General features: G+C 40.7%; 1 protein-coding gene across 1 annotated transcript in view; it reads right to left on the minus strand.

Annotated features, from left to right (window-relative positions):
• The window catches only part of shisa9a (shisa family member 9a), a 40,039-nt gene that overhangs the window by 24,967 nt on the left and 2,152 nt on the right, over positions 1 to 12,920 (minus strand). The gene's annotated exons all lie outside the window — the stretch shown is intronic.

Genomic DNA, 12,920 nt, shown 5'->3' on the forward strand with positions numbered 1-12,920 from the left:
CCATACAAAAAACTGCCGCTGTGAAGGTCAAAAGAGGTTCAACTCACTTTAAGACCAATTTAGTTCAAATTCAGTGCTCTTGTCTTAGTATTAGCCTTTAAATAGTTTAGAGGTTTCTGCAGAATGATGAGGGATTTCCATCAGAAAAGTATTTGTGTCAGGGGGAACCTCCTCCTCTACGGCATGTGTAGAAAAATGAGTCACTGACACTCCACATTGAAATCCAGATTAAGGAAATTTTGCGTTTTGATATGTACACCTGAGAATAACACAGACACAGAAATACTATACATTTCTTTTAGAAATCATATTTGACTTTGTTTCTCACGTGTTCTTTCCTACACATGCCTAGAGACACTGAACACATCCTCACACACATACAGACACATTTTTGTACCCACTGCCTCATACTCATGTCTTCCAAATGAACGAAATCTAAACTGGTTAATTATGAGATTCATGGCTGTTAGCACCTGTTAGGTAATTAATGCCAATCACTGCCTTCTGGGGAGGAAAATTATCCTCCGTAAAAACATGGTTTAGCTAGCATCACTCTCTGTCTCTCCCTCTCCTGTTTCCATCTTCCTTTCTCTCCCCTCTGCTTATTACCTCCATCAGCCTGTGTGCCCCGTTCCTGCTGTCAGCAAATAATCCCAGAAGATAAATAAGCACTGCTATAAACAAATGTTGCAGCAATGGCCACGCTCGTGAATAAGGCACTTGCGGAATTCCATCAACCACAGATGGGTAGACAGTGTAGGAGTGTGGACATGGCAGAGGAGAAACCTGAGATGTCAGTTGGCAAACGCAATCAGAAAACAGTAAATAATTTAGGACTGAGCTAATGTGATGTTTGGCAAAGCTGCAGTTTCATGACTGTATTCCGAACCAATAGTATTCTACAAAATTTTTATATGTGTGCAGCAAATTTAGTCAGAAGTCAATTGATATTCAAACCTTTATTTCAGGATTGCTGGATGTAACTGTAGAGCCGGAGCCAAGGAAGGGTACTTCATTCAGGATGTGTTGATTTTCTCCTCAGAACTGACACTGATACATATTTGGCAGGTTGCAGATGTGCACAGTAAACATGTGCTTCTGAAGATAATGATGATAATCTTGTTTTCAAACACAGCCTTGTATGAAGGCTGCAAACTGTGCAGTTGTTGGCAAATAGAGAGGCAGTTAAAGGTGTTGAATTTTAGCATTAATAAACCATTAAGACAAGCAAGAAATAAACAAAGATTATCATTTAGAAGATTGGCTGCCTCTGTCGGGCTGCACTCTGCACTTAGCTTTATTTGTTGCTACTTTGGATTTTGCAGTAATAACTTCTGGCAAGGGCAGACTGCTTTACAACACCCAAGCTTGTGGGTTATGTGATACAGGAGGAGCAAGTACAACTTAAATTCTGTTCATTATCCAAAAAGTCATTACAATATACAATTTGCAATGATAACAGGAGACAAATTTACCACTTTAATTCTTAATCAATGTCATGCTAGAAGCTTAATTAAAGCTAATGGGTCAGTAGAACAAACAAAGGAAAAGCATTGTTTTTTTTGTAGTTAGTTAGGATGAGAACTCTGAATCTGAATGTGCTATCACAAATAACAGGCTGGGGTTCCAATAAAGAGATGCCAAGATGCCAAGCTTTAGCCCTGCTAGCATCCAGGACTGGCTTCCACATAGTGAGGACAGAGTGCTCTGTAGGTATATTAACCTTTTTAAATGTAACATATAACCCTTTTTCACTTTAGATTAGAAAAAATAGGAATGCTAAGGTCTGTGGCTCCCATTAGAATAAATGATCAGTGTTTAAACTATTCCTTACAATAAGTTGTATATAGTAGTCATATGCTGTTACCACTCAAGCTGCTGACAACAGATAATTCAGGCAGGGCTTACCTGAACTTTTAAACAACAAATTACACGGAGAAAAGTGGCTTGTTTTCACATTCACAGAAGAACCTGGAGTGATATGAGATACATCATAATTTAGTAAGGTCCCAGGAGATAGATACTGTGGGTCAGAGGAGGCAGTCATACATAAATCTAAACTGTTGTGCGGGCAGTGCTGCGTGGAATGAATTATACATCATTTATGGCTTTTAACTGAGTTTAGGGCGGTGCTGAACCTGGTGCAACAATGTACACAGAGAGGAGGAGGATGTGAAAGAGAGAAGGAAGTATAGGATTGGTCGAGAGGAAGGGGTTTATGGTGAAGATACAGTGAGGGTGCAAATTAAAATCAATACAAACCTAAGGCTGGACTAAATGGCTCTGATACAGCAAGCTGAAGCTTAATATGATACAGAAACAACACTAGGAGCAGACAGGCAGCTGAGTGAAATGTTTGCGGTCAAAACCATGCATGCAAAAACACAGCTGACTTGTAAAATGGGAGACTTGGATTAAATTTGCACAGACAGTACAAAAGTAAGGACTTTAACCTTTCGAAATCCCAGCGCAATAAAAAATACATTAAAACAGCATCAGGCAGGATTTGCACACATCTTGAATCACTAGATGTAATTATTATGACTGACCTGGTCTCAGCTATGTAATATTGTGTTAAATTATTCATACGCCTTCTTATTTTTATAGTAAGCATTTAGAAATCTGAAAGATTTGAATTGTGCTTACCAAAGCAATTGCTCAGATCAAGAAACATGGCAATAGCTCTACACAGTCATTTGGGCATTAAACCCAAGAGGCAGCAGACATGTATGCCACCAGTGTTGTTTTCTTTTAATTATCCAAATCCGATTTTTAATGTAAAATTTAAAGTGAGCACACCAGACATGTTGATAATTACGTCTTAGAAAAATCAAGTATTACTGTTTGCTATGCATTCTGACTGTTTGTGGTACATTTTACTATGTCTTTTCCAGTGTGAACCCAACTAAAGAGAACAGTGTACACAGTGTACAGTGGTAACTGTTTACAAAGAACAGTGTAGGTAATATTAGCTATTACCTTCTCTTCAAATTAAGTTGGTCATCCTGGGTCTATGTTTAGGTATTGACTTGTTGTCTCTCTGCTTGTGTTTCTTGTACCATCAGACATTTCAGCGATTAGCTAGTATAGTATAATGTTATTATTGCCATCAAATAATTACGACTAAAGCTATGCAAAGACGTGGGTGGTGCTAAGCCAGAATCCTAAACAAGGTGGCATAAATCATAATTTGATACGTGAGAGAAGCAAAATCAGAATTGCCATCATCTTTGTACAAATTACCAGTGCATGCACGCTTTCACACAAAACATGCAAAATGAATTTCTCTCTCCATCTACCAATCTACTCTCTAATTATCTACCAGCCAAAACTAGAAATCAGTGTCTCTCATCCTTCCCCCCATAAAATATGCAAGACTGACGCACCTGCTACATTCACATCAACACTGTTTGTTCACACTTGACATGTAACAGAGCTGTTGATGCCACAGCAATTGTGGACTTTGTACACAGAGGAGCTTTTGACCAACCAGGACTACATGGACGTCAGAGCACTGAAGCCACATTGCCAGAACAGAAGTAGGCAAAACGCAACAGGGAGCTTTGTCTGAATCATATCTGCCCTGTGTCTTCCCACTTCATATCTGGAGAGGCCTGAACGATCGATGGTCTCAGTATAGATTTCCTCACCCTATCTTACGTCAAACACTCTCAGCCTCCCCTCTGTCGGCCCCATTCTGCTCTCTTTCTCAGCCTTACTTTTCTCTCGTCCTGCACTCGCACTCTAGCCATCTCATTTTAGTTTCCTTCCTTTATTTTACTCTCTGTCTATCTTTACAACTTGGCATGTACGACTACTCCCTGTCAGCTCCATGCATCAGAACAGGAGGGGAAAAAAGACAGGCTCAGAGTCTCTCTGCTTCCATTTCCCAGGATTCCTGAGGGGGACTGATTCAATCGCTGCATGCTGCTGAGGTTGACAGTCACACCTAAAGGTACCTCTCCCTCTGGATGTCTCTCTTACGCTTTTCTAGAATTACTATTCTTCCAGTCACTGCAGCAGTTGATACAATTTCCATCACTCTTTTACCCTTCTCATGTGATTGAAGATGCTTATCAAATGTTCTAAGACATACAGAGTTGTATGATTATAGGCTGCTGAGTAGAGACATAAGGGACACATTTAATCTACATGCATTATAGACACTGTACTGTATATTGTGACTTACTGGGCAGCTGCATAAATTAATATGCTCTCTGATTTTCCAATAAGGTAAGTCCCTTGAGATTATGAAACTCATTAAGTTGATATGTCTTCAGACACAGTGCCACAGTGCTGTTTGTGATCTGATGAGAAGATACTGAAATGCTGCATTTGCATGTATGCATTAGAAACACCGCAGCCAATGAAAGGGCAGGAAAACAATCCAAAATTTCCCTCTTGCGTCAACAGGTTTGTCAAACCACCAACGAGTGAGCTTTTGGCAGGAAAAGACTTAAACCATCGGCGTTGAAAGCGATTCCATGACTATTGCAAAAGTTTGCATTCTTTCAGGACATTAAAGGTTCAATGTGTAATTCTGACAGCTGCCTGTTAGTAGAAATTAAATATAGTATTCACAAATATGTTGTCATTAGTGTGTGATCAGGTTGCAGGTTGTCATTTCACATTTAGCATCAGAAGTTTGGTTTGTAGGGCTTCTTTCATTTATCACTCAGCAAGAAAAAAACAACTATTTTTATAACTTAACAAACTAGTCCTTTAATGCTGTGAAACTGGGTCACGATTGCAATCTATTGTAACTGCTAATTCAGGCTGTCTCTACAGCCCTTTTCTTTCCTCTCCAAAGGAGCAGGCTGCACAATCTTCATACCCAAAACATAGATTTTCACTGGATCAGTCCTTTAAACGATGTTAATGCCAGCCTTTCTGATATTATCAAGTATTTGAAAGTCTGTTCCCTTTTCTCTCTTCTTTGACATTGAGGTGGTTCTGCCTGCATGACGCTTTCACCAGCAGTGTCATGAATGTGGATGAGATAAATAAAGACAACATCTGACCTTTCCTGAAAGAAAAGCTCTTGAAAAGAATGAAAACTGTCTCAGTCCCCTAAGGAGGGGTATTGGCTGTTTTAGACTAATTTCAAGCTGCAAAATTCTGTACATGCAGTGTACCTTTCTGAATACATTTATCGGAGCCTTCTAAGTCTTTTGATAGTGTATAGTGTACATGGTTGCAGACAAAGACACACTTCTGCTTCTCTTTGGGGAAATATTGAGAATATCATGTAGAAACTGTAACAAAATCAACACTAGGATTAGAAACCCAAAAAGATTCTGTAACCAGCTGTCATGAGAGACAAGAGAAAAAGCAGCAGTGGCCCGAAGCCGAGGGGAGCTGAGAGCAGGGCAGTTGCTGCAATGAGAAGGGTGGAAAGCAAAACTCCTCTGTTTTTGTGAGGCGTTCCAGGCTGGTAATCTGCAGGCAGGCAGACAGGCACAAGATCTGTCGAAGCGAGAGCCCAGCATCGTGACGCATTTTGCCCTGCCACATGTCCCCTATCCATGGGCCAGCGCCCAGCAGGATGGATGGGGGGGGCTGTAAGCCTCTCCAAAAGTTTGTGTGTTTCAGCAGTTGTGTGTATACATATGTATTTATGAGGACGGGAAAATGAGTGACGGGAAGGTTGCCAATGTGGCCCTACCTCCTCAGGGCAGGGTGCTTAGCCAGCCAGGCCATACTGACGCCCTCAGGCGTCAGAGGGAGAAAGAGGTGGAGCTCACTCTCCATAGACCACCATAGAGTTTGGCACCGGGTGTGTGTGCAGGGAGTAGTGGCATAGATGGTGCATTGGGACACGAGGGGGGACTTGTGCTCCTAGCATGAGCTTGAGCTGCCTATGACTTAACAATGCTGGTGGCATCAGTCAGCTAGCCAAGCAAATCTGCTACCTGCCCCCAGGCCTGGAACAGACTACGTGTGTATACGGAGGTTGTACATGTGTGGGTACATTTTGGTATCCATATGCATGTGTGTGCATAAGGAAAAGAAAAAAAAGAGCCTTCAGCGCTTTAGGGACATGAGAAATGATCTGTTGCTTTGGCCGCTTCACCCCAAACAGGCTGTTCTCTCTCAAAGCCAAGACTTTAAAAAAGCACACGCACATTCAGAAGTGACTAGCCAGCACACAGTGTAACTCCTATAACACTACTGTAGTGTGATAAGATTGAATTGTTTTAGCACTACAGCAGGAGAAGCTAGTTTCAACAACAGTTTTGTTCTGGTGTTACAGCAAACCCCATCCATCCATTCATCCATCCATCCATCCATCCATCCATCCATCCATCCATCCATCCATTATCTATATCCACTTATTCCTATTTAGGGTCACTGGGATCTTCTGCAGTCTATCTCAGCTCTGTTTGGGTGAAAGGCAGGGGTACATGTATGTCAATAGCTCTTCTACTGCAATGAGAAGACTTAGGGATGTACATATGCATGGAACTTCTCTTGGAAGTTAAACACTACCTGAATTACAAAGAAACAACTCAACTTGTTTATCTTTGTTAATAATTAAAATTTTGTGTCAATTCAAATGACAGAAAATAATCCTAATATTTGAAAGAGGCTGGATTCATTCATTTAAATAGTCGATTAAGAAAAGTCAGTGTGGCAGTTAATTAGAAAGCAGTGGTGATAGCCACCTGTTCAAATATACAGATGAGATTGGGAAGTGTGTCTGCTTATTCCATGACTGTTTGCATCACCATAGATAGTCAAATGTAAATGAGACTGAAACAGAAGAAGATGAATTGATGCAATATATTTCGTCGTGCTCAGGATGTGACTGAAGTGCATCACAGGTTATGCCCCCGACACGCGTGTGCACACGCATGCACAAGTGTACATGTTGACCACACATACTTGGACACATGCACACCCGCAAACACAGACGTAATTGCCTGTCAAAAGCAAGACGTGACTTCCTGGGAGTAAATGAAATGATTCATATTAAGAAGAGCTGATTGGAAGTTAAGATATTCACTGTCCCCATTGCTTCTTTTATTACAACCCCAAAATGACAAGGTGGGAAATTACACACTGGAAGATGTAAAAGAGTAAGGACAGAAAAGAATGGGCAGCACACATTATTAGCCCACTCTCTTTGCCTGTTAAAATAATGTTTTTCACAGTTTTCCAGTTTACCTTTCACACAGAAACTTATGTTTTGTAAAAAGGGAATTACATATCTCAGGGAAGTCTGTTATTTTGTTATGAATTTTCCATGGAAATTAAGAGGAAAAACACATTTTCTTCTCAGGTTTTTATTTTTCTCTCTCATCATTTTTGTAGATTCTGTTTATCTCCTTCTGGTCCTCAGTCCCAGCATCCCCTCCTCCACAGGCTGTGTTGACACCTCCCTGGCTGGCGTCCCTCTGTGCCTAAACTGAGTGGATGTCTGCCGCTGGTCGATGCTTTCTGGCTGTGCGGCCCCAGAGCCCTAATAAACCGGAGTCTAATGGCGTCCCTGGGCTGCTGAGGGGCCTCACATTAAGATAATTAGGTAGAGAGAGGGTGCAGGAATGAGGCCCTGGAGAGGAAGATGAGACATTGCTGATGTTTCTTAGAATCTGGGCCTGTGGCCTACTGCTTCTTTGTCTTGTTGCTCATTGTGGCCTGATTTGCTCTTGGTGAAAATAATGCAAGAGCTTCATGTGGACTGATGAGCTATTTCAACTAAGACAACCCTGACCAATTCAAGGTGTTACAAGCAGCCTAGAGGAAGAGGTGAACTCTGCAGAGTGCAGAAAACTCTTACGTCTAGCTAGAGTTTCAGTGTAAGACTGAAATCTGAGTAGTTGTCTTTCACCTGCTGCCAAAACCTCAAACAATACACATAACAGCATGAACTTCACATACTTTATGATTTCTAAATGTACCCAAAGATGGCATCTAGTCTTGCACTAATGCCCATCTGATAGGGCATTAGGGTCTCATCGGCTAATTGAATTTCATCTAATTTTCAAAGTTATAGTTCATTAATGAGATATTACGTCTTCGAGCAAAGCGTGTTTTGGGACCCGTTTGTTTTGATTGACAGCTGTCTCAGATGGTTTCTCTGATTTGCTAGTGGTTAGCTGTTCCCTCTCTTTCACTCTAAAGTCATGATGATGACAGCCTTTCATGAAATATAATCTGATATGTATTTAGTGGCAGAGTCTGCCGTTCTTGCTCTGGATTCAGACTGCCCACTCACACACAAAGTATTCCCAGGAAACAATGCATTATTTCATGCATTAAGAGGCAACATGTCATTACGGCTGCAGCTATCAGTTATTTTAGTAGTCAAGCATTCCAATTGTTCCATCTGGTAATGGGAGAAGAAATTATTTTTGTAAATATACAAAAAACTGTCATTTTACTCTCACGTTTTCTATTCATGTGTACTGAGCTTTCAATATCCACAGTGTCATATCCACAATAAACATCGTGAAATTCCTACTAGGAAAAACTCACATTTCAGATGTCTACAATCTAGCTGTTACTAGTGATAATTCTAAAAAATGATTTATTTTTTGCTGTTATGCACAACACGTTCATGGATATCGATATCCTGCCTGTTCATTATGGATAGAAAAGCTGACATTGAGGCGATCTGAAATTGGTTTTTGAGTAGGAATGATTAAATTATGTGTGAATTCTTGATTGATACATTCATTTATGCTCTTAACTAGCCACACGTATAGCCATAATGTGCTATACTTCATCTCAACTAGCAATTATATTGATTTACATTAAATGGGATCATTAGTCCTCTCTGTGAACTAGATACTTTCTTCCTTGTGCTAGTGTGGTACAGTTTTCTCATTGTTTCAGCTTGAAGTTTGGACATTATCTCTGGCCCGTCCCCTCTCATTATGGCTTGCTATTTGTTTCTTTCATCGTTTTTCAATCCACATCAGTCAAACACATCTTCTTCATTTCTTCTGCTGGGGCAACTCTCACTGTGAGCACTAATACACCAGACTAAATTTATTTTTGATTGAATTCTATATGAAAACAAATGCGAGTATCAGGCTTCATTATAAACAGATACAGCAGCTAATCCTCTGTTGTTTTTCTGATAAAGTAGCTGCTCAGTGAGTGCTGTAGTATTGAACTGCACTTGCTGTTACCACAGTAACAAAGGGTGTCACCGTATCAAGGAGTGAAATCTTAAGTATTACAACTCAGTCTCCACATTATTGCTTAAATTGGAATTTTCTGGTTCCAAACTGTGTGGCTGCAAGTGGTAAATCCAGGATGACATAACAGACATGTTTTTTGTAAATTTGTGTCTAACCAAATTGTTACTAGAATATTTGTGATTTTCTTGCTTGTGATGAGCCTTGTTGTCTTGTGAATAGGCAGCGTGAAGGCAAGTAAATCAAATTTTAAAAAATGGAACGAGCAGAGCTTTTCCTCAGTGGTTTGGATCAAAGAAAAGCAGCTGTAGATACTGTGGAAGCTTTACTGACGCTCCAGCGAGCTATGAGCCTGAAAGAATACTCAGGGATGGAACCTGATCTCCACCTGCTTTTTTTTTTTTTTTTTTTTTTACCTGTTTGAACACAAGGACAGAAGCCGAGTTTCAAACGGAGCTTGAGCTGGAGTGACGCCTCACAGATAACTACCTCCAGCTCTGTCTTTTTTTTTTTTTTTTTGCTTGTTTGTGCAGCTTGTGCCACTGTGCCTGGATTCACTAGCTGGAGCTCTTTTTTTTTTTCCTACTCTGACATTTTGCAATCAAATGTGACACACTGAAGGCTCAGGTGACAGCTGGGAAGACAAGGTCACACACAGTCACCTACTTTTAACAGAGGATATGCACATCTTCCTTTGACACGCCGAAACAGACTTATGCGCTGAATACACACTGTTTGCACACATACACCTTCACTCACTCACACACACACTCGTACACACATACACAAGGCGGAGCTGGAGTATTTTGCAGACAGAGCCTTTTCTCGTGCCTGTGCAATCTCAGAAGCAATTACCTATTAAAATTTCATCCTTCCCATCTCAGAATGTTTAGGAAAAGATTATAACTGCTGGGGAGGTAATTAAGCCTGCAAATTGGTGACTTGAGTTGTGAATACCGAATGTGTGTGAGTATAACTGTGTGTGTTTAAGCTTAATAAAACTAATAATGCTGCCCACATAAATCTCTTCAGGGTGACATCCAAAATGACAATTACAGAACTAAGATGTACAGTACTGCTCGGGAGAAAGTGTTTGATACAGTAATACTATTTTCCACTTAAATTTCACAACCGACTTCTTCATTAGATCATACAGTAAGTGCAGTAACAATGAGATTAGCTGCTACTCTCAGGCGTTTAGTTTGTAGTGCCAAAAACTGTGTTGAAAGTCACCCTGAAATAAATGGTAATGGCTCAGTATATATTCAGACTTTTTCCAAAGAAGAATGCAGGTTTAATAGTGCTTTAATATAGAACATCTGACACGGCCCTGTCCTTCAGAGTTTCAGTCTGGGTGTTGCCACCAAGATCATTTGTACCGTTCGCTCTCCTTTCCCTGGTCTCACTTTCTCCTCTTTCTCCAGCCCTACCATCTTTGTCTTTTCAGCTCTTTGATGCTGAAAGTGGAGAGACATGGGATTTTCAGCCTTGCATACAAAGTCTCTGGGTTTTGAGATGACATGAAAGTGTGCCAGATGGCCCACCTGGGGAATTGGTGGGCTGGCTGGTTCTGGTTCACAAAGCAACCAAAGTGTCCATTTTTATTATGCAGCAGGTTGTGGGGGCCCCTGCTGGATTCGCATGGGGCCCCCAATATAACCAACACAAATCTCAGGCTTTTGTATTACTAATTAATATTGTGCATCTCTCACTTTTGTTGTGTGTGTGTGTTAATGAATATGAATTAACCATATGCCTTATAGCACATAATGTTAGTAGAGTGTGCTTGCTGTTCTGTTCATGTGCTGACAGGTATGGTGAATAAAATACTTTTGGGGGGAACCATATAAATGATAAAGCAGAGCTGGACAAATAGCTCAGGCTACAGAGGAATTTTCTGCTCCTATTGAGCACCAGACCCCGGCCGGACCACATTCACTGATGCCAGTAAAAAGGCAATCAGGCCATAAGCTATAATCAATATGTGGTTTGTACTAAAGATAGGTTTTCTAAGGACAGTCCTGCACTAAACCTGAACAAATTACCTTCATGCACGGCAGCGTCTACATGTACAATTGCCTTTTAGGCTGAGCACTTCTCTTTACATCGCAATTACCGCTCCTTACTTTTCTGTCCTTCCTCCATCACGATCGCAGCTCCACTCTTATTTATCTTCCATTTTAAAACAAGAATAACATGTCAATAACATGTCAATATCCAGAAAATCTTTATCTCATTTTGCTCCGTCATCATGCTCTGTGATAAATTGCCTCCCTCACTGACGAAGGCATCCTGTAAACCAATCAGGTGGCTGTCAGGAAGTATCACACCAGATCACTGAGGTTAATAGCATTCCACATGATTACCCACGGATCAGAGGCTCCAGAGGACCAGGTTCCATGTTGCAAATAACTTCACAGCATCGCCCTGCTTGCCACTTAAGTGACCATCCTGCACCTTCCTCTGAACTGCAACACCTGCTCAAAGTGTTTAGTTTCCTATTTTCAAGCTAGCACTGTTTCTGAGACCCCTCAAAATCAAACTGTTTTAATGAATGAAACCTTCCTTTTCCCTTTTCCATGAGATAAGAATAAGAATAAGAAAACCTTTGATCGTGATGTTGAGCTCTAGTGAGGATAAGTGCATCCTGTTGAGTAGGGTTATGTCACTGTGTTTTAAGCCAGGGGATCATATATTTAATCATATTTACGTCCTACCCCCCCCCCCCCCCCCCCCCCCCCCCACACACACACACACACACACACACAACTGATTCCTTATGTCTACACTTTCTGACTTCGTTATAGCACTGAATGTTGTTCCAAAAATTCTTGCCAGATTACTGTTGAGGGTTTGAGATCGAACTGCATAAAGTTTGCAAACATAAACTGTTAACGTTCAGGTGCTGTTTGCACAATAGAAGACTCAGGATTTGTACCTATGAATGGCAAAAGAAAGACAAAAAACCTTTTCATTTTGAGTTTAGGAGGAATAAAAACCTTGTTTTTTCTCAGCAAGACTTCAGTGTTGTCAGACAACTTGCTGCCAGTTCATTTGTATTTGAAAATTGAGAAATAAAATATAGATGGTAAACATTTTTACTTTTCATGAGATAGGCACTTTATAACTCAAAACCAGATTAAAAAGAAAAATTCCTTCTTTTTCCTGTGCACCAGTGTTGAAATGCACTCAAAAAGCCAAGATGCAGTCTTTTTGATGTATGAGGATTTCAGCTGCAGTCAGGTGAAACTGGACAAGGTGCCAGTCATGTATAGCTTGATAGTAACACAAAAAAAATCTAACAAGACAAAAGTCATGTTGGTTATGGCAAAGCTCTGCTCTTTGTTTTTGCACTAGAAATATAGATTGGTGATGCAACTTTGAGCGATTCTGAATGCTGTGTACCCACTGTTTCCATGTGTGCATGATGTGTGTGTATACTGTAATCTCTGGTAGTACATATTTGTGTGTTTGTGTGTGTGTGTGTGTGTGTGTGTGCATTCCACTGTTTGATCTTCTGGTGCTAAAAACACAAAGACGCCTGCTACTGTAGCAGCCCACGGGACACAACAGAAATAGATGGCATTCATAAGCTCTGTACCCCCCCAACCACCACCCTTCAAACTCCAGCCCCTCTATATCCCCCTACATACAAACACACTACCTCCACTTCCTCACCGACTCACACACACTCCCACTTCTCTCTTTCTCTCATTATATCATGCAGGCTTGTACCAAAATAAGATGGTGAATAACGGTTGGATTTGAAAAGCT

The sequence above is a fragment of the Mastacembelus armatus genome, chromosome 19, assembly GCF_900324485.2.
Source record: "Mastacembelus armatus chromosome 19, fMasArm1.2, whole genome shotgun sequence".
In the NCBI taxonomy this organism is placed as follows: domain Eukaryota; kingdom Metazoa; phylum Chordata; class Actinopteri; order Synbranchiformes; family Mastacembelidae; genus Mastacembelus; species Mastacembelus armatus.